The 11,144-nt window shown below is 48.9% G+C and overlaps 1 long non-coding RNA gene across 2 annotated transcripts; it reads left to right on the top strand.

Moving 5' to 3' along the window:
• The first annotated feature begins 515 nt into the window (after positions 1–515).
• On the top strand, positions 516–10,642 carry LOC128348244 (uncharacterized). Of its 2 annotated transcripts, none has more exons than XR_008318027.1 (3): positions 516–600; positions 2,076–2,238; positions 10,174–10,642. It is a non-coding gene; the product is annotated as an uncharacterized LOC128348244 (long non-coding RNA). The 2 variants fall into 2 exon arrangements; XR_008318028.1 differs by lacking the exon at positions 10,174–10,642 and adding an exon at positions 4,551–5,180.
• Positions 10,643–11,144: the final 502 nt, after the last annotated feature.

Genomic DNA, 11,144 nt, shown 5'->3' with positions numbered 1-11,144 from the left:
TGCTGGCCCACAGGTAGGAACATCCAGCAGCAACCGCAGGAGCCATAAAGAGCTCTTCTTCACTTGTCTTGACAAGCAGCAGCCACCGCCGCTCAATCCATTTGGCCACTTGAGACCAGATGTCCTCCACCCCTGGGCTACAGCCCCTGGCACTAGCCCTCTTCCCCCTTGCCTTCTTCCCCTGACTCCAACCCCCCGGCCACCTCACTTTCTGTAACATTTTTAATCATTAATTTTAATGCATTAATTAATGTGCTGGAAACTGACCTCAGCCCTCACACACCAAGTCATGGTTTGTCCCAGCCCACCGGGGCATTTGAGTTGTGCACCCCTGTTGTACATGCTCAAACACTCTTCAGTTATTTCATATGCTCCATGTGAAGACCTCACACGCGAAGCAGGGTGGGCAAACTTGGCCCTCCCAGCTGTTGTGGAATGACAACTCCCCCATCACTGGGAGGGAGGGAGGGAGTGATGGGAATTATGGGGGTTGTAGTTCAACGGCAGCTGGAGGGCCCGGCCTCGCTGCTGCGCTAGAATCATGTGTGGGGGCTACTACGCTCCCTTGGGTTTGGTCTCCACATCATGCAGCAGAGTGTGGTAAGAGTCCCTGAGGTGGCAGAGTGGGCTTGTACCATCAGATGACAAGTGAGGCAGCACATGTTTTGAATGCTCTCTCATCACCCTGTGTCAGGGGCGTAACGAGGCTGGAGTGGGCCCAGAGACAAGATTTTAAAATGGGCTCCTCGCTGATACACAAACACACTCACTTCACATGTGACTTGGCTCTGGGGGGCCCCTCGAGGCGTGGGGGCCCCCAGGTAGCCGCCTCCCCTTGCCTAATGGTAGTTACGCCCCTGCCCTGTGTAAAAGTAACTTCCTGCAAGTATGAACTGTGTATCAGGGAGAGAGAATCAAGTACAGCTAGCTTATTCACTGTTGTGCTGGTTTCTGTTTGCGAAGAGATTTGGGTGGGGAGTATTCAGAACCAAGCCCCCCCCCCTCCACTTGCGGTCTGAATTGGCACAGTCCATTCTACCACCTCATTTGCACTGCATTCTAGGGCATGTGTAGACTCAGCTTTGCTTTAAGCCGCCTCGGATGCCGGAAATCCGAGCCACCAGCAGCAGGACCCGTCTTTGACAAATGTAAATCAGGAGTTGCTCGTGCTCATTCTCGTGCTCTCCCCTTGGAGCCTTCCTTTCCCATGGGATCTGACATGTATACACCGCTTCCTTTGTTAGCTCATTGCCAGAGGGTAGGGCTGTCCTTTCTATTCCAAGGCAGACCGGATGTCTCTGGATGACAAGCACATGAAAGCTAGAACACTGCATTGCTGCCAGAAATTATGGGGGGGGGGGAGGAAGGGAACATGTTTGGCTTGGGGGCTAATATTGACTGCTTTGCATGCGTCCAGGTGTCACCTTCAGCGAGGCACGTGGTGTGTGTGCTTGTGTGGTTACTATCCCTTCCGCAGCATGAAAGACACCCCCCCGCCCCACTGCCAGAGGCCACATTTCACAGAAACACTCATTTCAGTTAAGCAAACCCTTCTGAGCCATCAACTCCCTTTGGTTCTAGAAGGATTTGTTGCATCTTTATAGGGGCAGCCCCGCTGCCCTGCCCCGCTTTCCAGTTTGCTTTCAGAAGTTTATTTGTGAGGTCCCTGGTAGAAAGGGCAGTGGAACAGGTGGAGGAGAAAAGAGAGATGGCAGAACAGAGGAGAGAAAGGATTTGAAAGGAGATTGGTGGGGAGGGGGGAGCTGTAAGAAAGCATTGGAATAAACTACTGGTTCGTATCCATTTTCCCTAATACGGAACAAGCCCCCGGAACAAGCTATGAAAGAATTGGCACTTTCTTGGTAGGGCTCTGGTGTCATAAGCTGCACGAGGCAGTTGTTCAACAGGTGTAGCATTTCAGCATGGAGGTACTGTGATGGCAAATGCTTCGCCTGTTGATTTTCTGTCTGTTGCATGTGGCTCAAATTGCTTTTTGAAATAGACACTATAGATGGAGGCATAACCATGGCTGTATTATTAAACGTACTATCTGCACTGTTTCTTTTGGCACACAGTGGTTCTGCGCAGGCATGATTTATATAAGTAACCGCACAGTGCAGTCAGTTTTATGTCAGAGTTTCAAGATGGAGGACCTGCTGAGAAGCTTGGGACAAAGTACTGGAGCAGGCCATGACTGCTGGACTGTCTTTTATGCTCTATCATTCCTGATTTTCCAAGGTACTCATGCCGCGCATAGACAGCCTAGTCATTAGCTGGATCAGACCAGACAGGCCGTTAAATGTCCTGGTTATCTGGAAAGTAGATCTTGTTTATGGGGAGAGTGTCATGTTAGCTTTTATGACTGCCTGAATTTATATTCTCCTGGCTTATCATAACTAGCTCTCATTATGTCAAAATAGTCTCTATATGGGGAGGGGTTGCCTTTGCTAAGCAAAAGATCTGCCTGATTTGCATTTGAATGGGTGACTATATGAGAGCGCTGTGTCTGCTGTAAGATATTCCCCTTAGGGGATGGGGCTGCCGCTCAGTGGTAGAGGATCTGCTTGCATCATGCAGAAGTCCCAGGTGCCAGAAGGTCCAGTCCCTGGCAGCAGCAGTTCGAAGTAGGTCTGGGAAAAGCTGCTGCCAGTCAGTGTAGACGAGACTGAGCTAGATGGACCAAGGGTCTGACTCGGTATGAGGCAGCTTCCTATATATCCTGTGGCCTCCCCCTCCAATGTAGATCTTAAGTAGCTTGCAGTTTTAAAGCCCACTGAGGAAGGGGAGTAGGCATGAGTGAGGGGAGGCCTGTAATCTACTGCTGACTCGTTTTGTGTGGTGCCTGAAAGCCACACACGCGGGCTTCTTCTGTGACTGTAAGGCTGAGATTAAAGAAGGGGTGAGTTACTGGAAGTGTACAGGGAACATGGCGGCCGGCGGCAGAAGCAGCGCTGCCTTCCTCTTCAAAGGGCAGGCAGTTGTTCAGAACTTTGGGGGTAGGTAAGAATCAGGTTTGGGGGTAGGTAAGAATCAGCCTCCCCCCCCCCATTCCACCACCTGTTTGCTGGGATTTTCCTTTCAATTTTCTCTCCTGACCCATACCCACCCAACGTATTGTGCAAGTTTCCCTGAACTGCCCATTGCAACACTCTTCGAGGCTTTTTCTGCAGCCACCATGTGCTGAAATAGTTTTGAGAATACAGCTTAAGTAAAGCGGGGACAGCAGGCCCTCACCAAGGGAGATTGATAACTCGGCTCTTTTAGGAAATCTAGGAGACTGGATTTGTAGACTGTTAGTTTTCAAGACTTTCATTTGCATATGGCATTTGTGTGTTTCGCCAGCTTGTACCAATTTCTAACCTTAGGAGTCAATTGTGTGAATGCTGACACTGTGTTTGTGGCTGGGGCTAATGGAGTCGGGGGGGTATAGCTATCATTGAGCAGATGAGTTCAAAGAACCTGGGGGACCCAGCTCCTGAGCCCCCCCCCCCCAGCTCCCCTTCTATTTTCTTCATTCTTTCCCTCACTCTGAAGTTTTAAAGATTACAGTGAGATATTGCACGTGAAGCACTTCTAACTCTCGAAAGTGCTATGCAAATGTTAACTGTTACTGATTTTGTAATCAATCCTACAGTTTGTGTGGAATCTTGGGAACTGTACTTCTGTGAGAGGAGTGCTAGATCTCTCAGTCAGAGAATTCCAAGCCTCTCAGAGAAGCTGTAATTTGTTGAGATTTCAGCAAACTGCAGTTCTTCCCAGGATTCTCTGAGGCACTGTTCCCTCTAACAGGGATTCCCAGATGTTGTTGACTACAGCTCCCAACATTCCCAGTTGTGATGGCCTTTGGCTGAGGATTCTGGGAGTTGTAGTCAACAACATCTGGGAATCCCTGTTAGAGGGAACAGTGCTCTGAGGGACGCTATGACAACTAAAAAGATATAACATTTGTGTAAAAGTTGATGCCATGTACAAATTGAAGCTAGCTTCTCGCACCTCCACAGAGGTGGTCAAACTCCACCCTCCAACTGCTGCTGAACTACTACTCCATCCAGGGGCCAATGACTGAACAGTGCCAGTCTTAGCAGTAACACAGTAAAATGATACCCATGATGAACAACTGGGGGTTGGGATTTTATGGACAAAAATCCCACAATATCACTGTGCCAGCAACCAATGCTCTATGTCAGAGTTTCTCAAACTGTGGTCTGCAGACCACCAGTGGTCCATGAGCTTCATCCAGGTAGTCCACAAGAAGGCTGTAGAACATCAGCCTTGATTATTATTATTTTTTAAATTGAGCCACATGCTTTGATTTGCAAGACAAAAAAGTGTTTATTAAGTGGTCTGCCGAGGCCCCACGCAATTTTCAAGTGGTCTGCGAAAAAAAGTGGAGAATCTCTGCTCGACACAAACTGGCCTTTCCCACCGCGGCAGCCAGACTCAGTCCTTTCCCCTTGTCAACTGCCTAGGGTAGAGCTAGTGAGTCACATATTCCTCGGGAGACAGGCCTCTCTCTGCTTCCTCTCTGTGCTTAAACACCATTCTTTCAGCGACCTGATGAAACCCTTACCCAAAAGAGAGTGCCACTTCAGCTGGGAAACCGGGGAGCCTTTGATTCTGTGCCAGGTAGGGAATTATTCCAGCCAGTGGGGGAGAGCAGAGAGATCATGATTCCTGGCCTATTTTGGGGAGAACAAATCAACAGCACAACAGGTGGTGAGTCTTACAGCTGCCGCCTGGGGGATATTACTTACTGTTCAAGGGCATCAGAGTTTCCACATGGGCTCACCGTACTGTGATTCCACCCACCTACTGGCACTGCATCGCTGCCCAAATGTGAAGCCATTTTTGGGGGCCCGGATCAGCCTCAACGGGTAGTGAAAGAGCAGGAGGTTCAGGACAAGATGTGACTATGTTGCCTCTCAAACTTTGCAAAAGATGCTCCCTATCTTAGATCATGTCCAGGATGATAGTCCCCCCGCCCCCAAAAAAGAGAGACTCCACTGTGACAAAGATCCCTCTACAGGGAGCAGATAAAAGGACACCACCATTCAGAGGGCTGGCAAAGCTGAGCCTGTGGGAGGTTGAAGTGCACAGGTGCAAATTGTCTACCAGGGTTAGGCGAAATCCAGGAATGATGCCAGAGAGAGACTGGTCTTTCACCTCTTGGCTGCCTGCTCAGATTCAAGCCCAGCTGCTTCCTGCTATCATTTAATCTACCTGAGCCTAGTACATGAGAATCCTCTTGGCGGGGATGGAGTGGGGGGTGGTGGTTTGCTGTGACAACCAGATGCTGACAATGACAGTATCTGGATGCAGTTCTAGAATTTGAAAGGGGATTCTTTGCTTTGGCACAACTCCTTAGGTGAACCTGGGTGAGGTATTAACATAGAGCACTAGTCAGCAACTAGCTTTGTTGGGGGATCGCTTTGAAGACTAAGGGTGCATTGTTTTTGCCCTTGATGGCCTCCTGCCTTCCCTTCTCAAAGTGGTAGCCAGCAACAAGCCCTCTTGCCCTCTGGACTTGCAGCTAAAGGGCCAGCAGTACTGCTCACAGGGCAAGCTTTGGCCTATGTGCTGCCTGTGATAGAGCCCTAGTGTAGGGGACATTCACAAGATTGACAGATGGGCTTCACTTAGCACATTGGCCAATGTCCTGACGAACACTGCATTTGCCCACTGAACAACTAGCACGAGTAGATCATGCAGCTGCATTAAGTCATGAAGATTTTCTGAATTGTATTGTTATGCAAAAGTTCCCTGCAAAACGTATGAGGCGTGCCACAGGTTGTACACCTTGTTGTGCAAGCAGCTTTGTGCTAGCGCAACATTGATTTGGAATGCAGTATCAGGACTTAGTGCAAGTAGCTAGTCCAACAGCCTTGCACAAGCTCCATGTCCTTGCACAAGCACAGCATTAGTCAGGATATTGGCCACTATAAACCATAGAGCAGGGGCAGGCAACCTCGGCTCTCCAACCTTTGCCAAACTACAACTCCCATCATCCCCAGCAGCAATTTATTACAGCTGGGGATCGTGGGAGTTAGCAACATCTGGAGAGCCAAGGTTGCCTACCCCATCCATAGGGGCTGAAGTTCACTTTTGAAAACACACAAACACACACAGCCCTTTGCCATTCTCATTTGCTACTTCTTAACTTCCTGGTGCTATTACTATTTTGGGATTTCTTCTTTCAGGAGACTTAAAGAAGAAAGGAAGAAAAACGAGAAGCACCCAGTCAAGATGCAGAGAAAGGGGAGACCAAAGTCCCATGGTGCTGTGAAATTGTTTATTGCAGCCCAATGCATATCGGCCGAAGCCTTCTGCAGGGGCAAAATATTTCCCAATGAAATCCTGTCAGAAAGAACCAAACTTTCCCCACACTTCCAAAGAGGGTGGACAGGAACATACTGTCCAGGGTTTTGCCTGATAAGGAGCATCCTGCATGGGGGAAAGTTCTTCCCACCCGTTCTCTGTTTTGAGAAACTGTGGGGGTTGATAGGGCTGAGGTAGTGGAAGCTATGCAGAACCAGCAGGTATGGGTGGAAGGCAGGTGTTAAAGAAACGCTGCCAGATACAGGATGTCCTTTACACCAAGGGAGGTTTGAGAGGGCAAAGAACAGAGAATAGTGGCCATTAGAACCCACATCACAGTGAGAGCATCTCAGCTTAATTCACTTAGAATAAAAAGCTAACACAGTGTTGTCAGAACGCTTTCAATAAATGCACTCTAAAGTGGGGGCAGGGGAGACATCAGGAAATTTTTATTATGAATAGTAAGCGCTTGAACACTGTTGAGTGTTCAGAGCATTCCTTATATATTACCTGGTAATCCTTACAACAACTCTGTGAAACATGCGCAAGCAGTATTCTCCTCATATTGTAGAAGGAGGGACTGAGAGGAAGAGGCTTGCTGAAGGCCACTTATTGAGTTCAGGGCAGAGGTCCGGTTCACAGCCAGGGCTTCCTGATTGGTAGCTGGTCTCTTTGCCACTACATGACACCAGCTCTCCATTCATCCACTTGCTGTGCTTTGACTACCCATGTTCTTGAGTACAAAGGCAGACAAGGCCGGTGGAGAACAGGATACTTAGGCCATGTTCCAGCACTGTGGCATTAACTAGGGGGCGAGGGCTGTGGTGGCTCTTGCCCAGGGCCCAGCCCTATAAAGGTTGTTATCAGAGGGAGTCTGGGACGCTGCCTACCACAAATTTCCTCCCCTCAAAATAGCTTCTTTGGTGCTCAAGTTGGGATCTGCTCAGCTTGCAAAACCTGCTAATCACCACAGCTCTAACTGTGGTGTTGAGTGGACAGGTTCAGCCCTTCTGATGGCTGCAGAATAGACAGTCTGCCATTTCTAGCCAGTCCGTGCTTTTTAGCACCACCGGGGATGCCATTTCAGTCGAGAGGGCAAGATGCGAGAGCCTGCTCTGAATATAAAGTTGTGCCATCGAGTCAGTGTCGACTCCTGGCCACCACTGAGCCCTGTGGTTGTCTTCGGTAGAATACAGGAGGCGTTTACTATTGCCATCTCCTGCGCAATATACGATGATGCCTTTCAGCATCTTCCTATTTTGCTGCTGCCTGATATAGGTGTTTCCCATAGACTGGGAAACATACCAGCGGGGATTTGAACCAGCAACCTCTTGCTCCCTAGGCAAGTATATATCAACTCTGAATATAGTTGAGATTAAAACCACACCCTTTAGGAGGAGGCAATTTAGGGAATTTATTGCCATTTTAATTTCCTCACAAAAACATCAGTTTTATCAATACAGCTCAAACAGGACTTCTAATTTTCCCCTCCCCACTTTTTTAAGCAAATGGATTTTTGCCTTTGGTTCATGTACTAAGTACACATGTCAGTTTATAGCAGCAGTCAGGTAGGTACTGCTGAGGAATAATAAAAAATATGTGGCCTGAAACTCAGGAGGCGAAAGGGATACAGCAGGGGCAGCCTCGGTGGTGGCACCAGAAATCTTTTTTGACAGAGGAGCAGTGTTCCCTCTATTTTTTCCCCATTTGTGTGCAAAATAAGTTTTGTTCTGGGTGGCAATATCAAGGCAGCGTGCGTACATGTGCATTCAAAGTAGGGGCCTTCCTGATTCAACCTGAGTGGGATCTAAAATTAACTGATTGGACATAAAAATATATGAGTGCACGCACATGTGTACACCTTAGAGGGAACACTGCAGGGGAGGGAGCCGAAGGGGCAAAGTGCATTTCTAGGTGGGCAGACTGTGTCCCACATGTGTTAGATTTTTGAAACAGAAAAGTGGGGGCAGGTGGGGGGGGCAAACTGCTTGTCTGAAGGGGCACCCCCCCCGCCCAGAACGACAACAACAACAATGAATATTCACATACTGCTTTTCAACAAAAGTTCCCAGAATGGTTTACCTAGAGAAAAATACATAAATAAAATGGCTCCCTGTCCCCAAAGGACTCACTATCTAAAAAGGCACACAAGACAGACACCAGCAACAGCCACTGGAAGGATGCTGTGCTGGGGCTGGATAGGACCAGTTGCTCTCCCCCTGCTCAGTAAAGAGAACCACCACTTTTTAAAGGTGTCTCTTTGCTCAGTTAGGAGAACCACCCATGGCCAGCTTGTTAATTAGATGCATTTGTTATTATTATTATTATTTACATTTATATCCCGCTCTTCCTCCAAGGAGCCCAGAGCGGTGTACTACATACTTGAGTTTCTCCTCACAACAACCCTGTGAAGTAGGTTAGGCTGAGGGCGAAGTGACTGGCCCAGAGTCACCCAGCAAGTCTCATGACTGAATGGGGATTTGAACTCGGGTCTCCCCGGTCCTAGTTCAGCAGATGGAAAGGCCTGGGGTGGGGAGGGCCTTACTCCCCTCGCTGCCACCACTTTGCAGCCTCCATCCACCAGCATTCCCCTTAATCAGCCTAGTGATGTGTCAGGAATGCACCAGCCTCCACTCCTCACTCTCTGGCTTTTAACAAGAGGGAGGGGAATGAATGAGTCCAAGGGCAGCTCCTGGAAGATGATGCGCTCAGCCACCACCACTCTCTGCCACACATTCCCACTTCTGCTCCATTTGTCCCCCTTAAAAAACTAGGAAGCAGGAATGGGAAGAGCAGCAGTGGCGGCAGCACTAGTGCGCCATTTGGGGAGGGGAATACATGCACTGCTGGACAGCACTGGGCACAGCAAGGAGCTGCACCACCTCAGGCAACAGGGGTAGTCTCTCTTGGGCTGGCCCTGGGACCTTGTCCTGCCTCCCCAAATGTCATGCCCACACACACAGCACATGTGGATAGGCCTAAGACCAGTGTTAGCGGCACTGTCTACACAATGGATGGCTCGTGGTGAAGACCATATTGTGCGGGTGGGGAGGGGCGAGAGGTGGGGTGGGGGAGGCATGGAACATCCCTGCCCCAAACTGCCAGCTTCCCCACTCCTGCTTGTGCAATGTAGCATTCGTCCGAGAGCACAGAGAGCATTCTGATCGTGTGACCAGGCAGGTCACTACCACCCTCTGTGGTTTCCTCCTCCTTAAAAGCGAGGGCCGTCTGGAATATGCTAAAAACTCCTACATAGAGAGTCTCTCACCCTTGGATGAAACAGTATGGAACCCATGCCTGGATATTCAGACTCTTTATCTCATATATATGCCACCTTTTAAAATTTTATTTTCACATTTGTAGCCCACTCTTTCTCCAAGGAGCACAGGGCAGTGTACATGGCTATGTTTATCCTCACAACCATCCTGTGAGTGGAGAGGAGAGCTAGTCTTGTGGTAGCAAGCATGACTTGTCCCTTTAGCTAAGCAGGGCCTGCCCTGGTTGCATCTGACTGGGAGACTTGATGTGTGAGCACTGGAAGATATTCCCCTCAGGGGATGGAGCCACTCTGGGAAGAGGAGAAGGTTCCAAGTTCCCTCCCTGGCTTCTCCAAGATAGGGCTGAGAGAGATTCCTGCCTGCAACCTTGGAGAAGCTGCTGCCAGTCTGGGTAGACAATACTGAGCTAGATAGACCAATGGTCTGACTCAGTATATGGCAGCTTCCTATGTTCCTATGAGCAAGAAGTGACTGGCCCAGAGTCACTTCCTGAGTTTCATGGTGGAATGGGGATTTGAACTCGGGTCTCCTCAGTTCTAGACTACTCTAACCACTACGCCACACTTGCTTTTTCATTTAGGAAATGCACACGTGAAACAATCTCATATGTGCATGGCATGCTGTTTGCAACATGGACTGTTTCCGGTGTCAGGAATCTTGTTGGATTTGCAGCAAGTCAGAAGAACTCATCCTCTCTAGGCTGTGAAGAATGAAGTGAGCAGCTCCTTTCACGTCCCATGATCTCAAGGGTGGGGTCAAAGCCCTGGCAGTGCTCTGGGATGCCCATTCCCTCCTGCCAAGCCCCTCTCAGGGCCACCTGTGTGGTGGATTAAAGAGAGGCTATTTGGGTGGCAGAGATAAGTCAGGCATTTGTCAGGTCAGCGGGACCCCCAAGAAGAGATCATCCACCCCCTCTCAAGCCCACTGATAGCAAGAGATCAGAGGGCCCCTCCATTGGAATGCACAGCCTGCCAATCGGCTGATTGGGAACGTTTAGTCTGCAAGACACATATAGACAGCTGTGCTAAACACACCAATTATGTACCTAGCCTACAACAGTGATCAAATAAAGATGTTTCAGAAAGTTCTGACAGTGTTAATTTTTTAAAAAGGGCTTGCTACTCCCTGAATATTCATGCCTGCTGGCAGAGGTGCACCTAGATAATTTTGGACCCCCCCTCCCGTAAGTTAAGCATCATTTTTTAACATGTAGATTCTTGCGGGTACAAACCACACCACCTAGGACAAACTAAAGAGGATTTGGGGGGGGGCCAGGCAGTGTGGAGACCCTGGACTTCAGCCCCAAAGTCCAGGTGTAAGAGCACCTCTGTCTGCTGGCAGTTCAAGATACTATAGACAGCGTAAGAATGAAAACAGATGCTCTGATTACTCTTAATTTCTTTGAACATCCCTATTGCCTCTTAATTCACCAGACCTTAAAAAACAAAACAGAATAATATCCTATTATACTTAGCATTAACAAATTGTAGGAGTGTAGTAGTGTGGAGTAGAGAGAGGTGGTGAGTTTGCTCATTGTTAGTGAGAATGTTC

Source organism: Hemicordylus capensis, chromosome 2 (assembly GCF_027244095.1).
Source record: "Hemicordylus capensis ecotype Gifberg chromosome 2, rHemCap1.1.pri, whole genome shotgun sequence".
Lineage (NCBI taxonomy): Eukaryota > Metazoa > Chordata > Lepidosauria > Squamata > Cordylidae > Hemicordylus > Hemicordylus capensis.
This window is presented reverse-complemented; position numbering and strand designations above follow the sequence as displayed.